We start from the raw sequence: 1,730 nt of genomic DNA on the forward strand, positions 1-1,730 counted from the left end.
GCACGGGGGGCTTGGGACTCTGGGGGCGTGCCGCCCCTAGGCTGTGGCTCTGGTGGGGCGGTTAAAAGTGAGCCTAAATTTGTTTTTAAACTAAAAGTTTAATAGAGATCTAAAACCAGATTTATATGTAAAGTTTATATTTATATTTACTTGAGATTGTTAAGAAAAACTGGGCTTAATTTGATCAATAATTGAAAGTTTCCAAGTTGCAGACAGGTGTGGGCCAGGTCTGGCAATGATGGCACTGTTTATAAGATGGCCCGGCTGGGGTTTATAATGGCTCATGCATGGACAAACAGCATYTGGGCCACCAAAGGACCGTCATTTTTTGGCAGTATAAAGGCTGAATGTTGGTGCCTCCTGTGGGCCAGATCTGGGCCAAACAAATTTTGCTATGTGGTTTAAGAAGAACAAAAAAAAAAAGGTTTATTTATTCAAGTTATGCAGATGAAATCTTCATGTTCTTCTACTTATCTGTAGTCGGATCACAGGGGGCAACAGGTCCAGGAAAGAAACCCAGGTACAGGTAGTAAAATCTGAGATCTGGCGTACTCAGAAAAGTATTTCCTGGATGCCTCCAGAGTCTGACAAAGATCTTACATAAAGTCAGAGACAGTTCYCGGCAGATGTTCTGCAGCTTGTTGGATAAACAAAGTCAGACTTGCTTTTCGTAGAAAGCCCATATCTGTTGTTCTTCATGCATCCTTCTTGAACTAAACCTGAAATAAGCTGAATATCTGACCTACTTCACASTGAGGTGGTGAAACCTTTCGCAATTTATTAGCAGACTGTTGTATTGTGAACCTATTTTAACACCTGTAGTAACACAAAAAGGTGAAAAAAAAAGGTGTCTCACATCAAAGCATATTTCTCTCGCACTGCTGGACCCAACTTCAAAGTGTTTTCCAATTTTTTTATTTTTTTTTCCCTCCCCAAATCCAGCTGTAAAACCCCGGCGGAGGCAGAGACCTGTGTTCCCTGCTCCTCGTGGTGGTGTGTGGTTGCCACAGCRCTCAGGTGCTGTTGACACTGGAGGGTGTAAACAGGAGGGGAAGGAACAGTGGTGGTGAGCAGGGGAGTGGAGGAGTCACACAGACTCAGGCTCACAATAAATCTGTGTGATACGGTGGATTAGTCACTGGAAGCGCTGAGTTACAGCTCCACTTTGTAAGAAGTCAGGATGTTTTGTAGCATGCAAATAAAAACAATGCAATGGCATTTAAATCTTGTACTCCCAAATGAGAACCCCACTGATTTATCACTTAATAAGCAGGTTAGATGTGTTACTTTTAACCTAAAACCAATATATGTATTTGTCTTTAAGTGAAAATAAATTAAATTTAGTAAGGATGCACCAATATGAAAATTTCAGCTGATTTCGATATTCGATATTATTATTGGTGTTATGGCCGATACCCRATATTTGCCAATATTACACAAACACAAATTATTTATATACATATGCACAAATACATGTCCCCTTTTTTGATACCATAAAAAAACTAGAAGCACTCGGAGAGTGCAAACCTCCGCCAAGACCAATTTCCTCCATCCTGTAAGAGTTAATGCGCAAAAACAGAGATGGAAACACATTTAAGCAGCAGTATGCACAGGATTTCTTCTCGATGGAGTCCAATGTGAAAAAAAAACAGTCAGACTGGTCACCGGACGTTATTCATGGTCAAACTGGTGTGGGATTAAGCTCCTAAGTTTTCATCAGTCACATTTCA

Source organism: Austrofundulus limnaeus, unplaced genomic scaffold (assembly GCF_001266775.1).
Source record: "Austrofundulus limnaeus strain Quisiro unplaced genomic scaffold, Austrofundulus_limnaeus-1.0 Scaffold116, whole genome shotgun sequence".
NCBI lineage: Eukaryota > Metazoa > Chordata > Actinopteri > Cyprinodontiformes > Rivulidae > Austrofundulus > Austrofundulus limnaeus.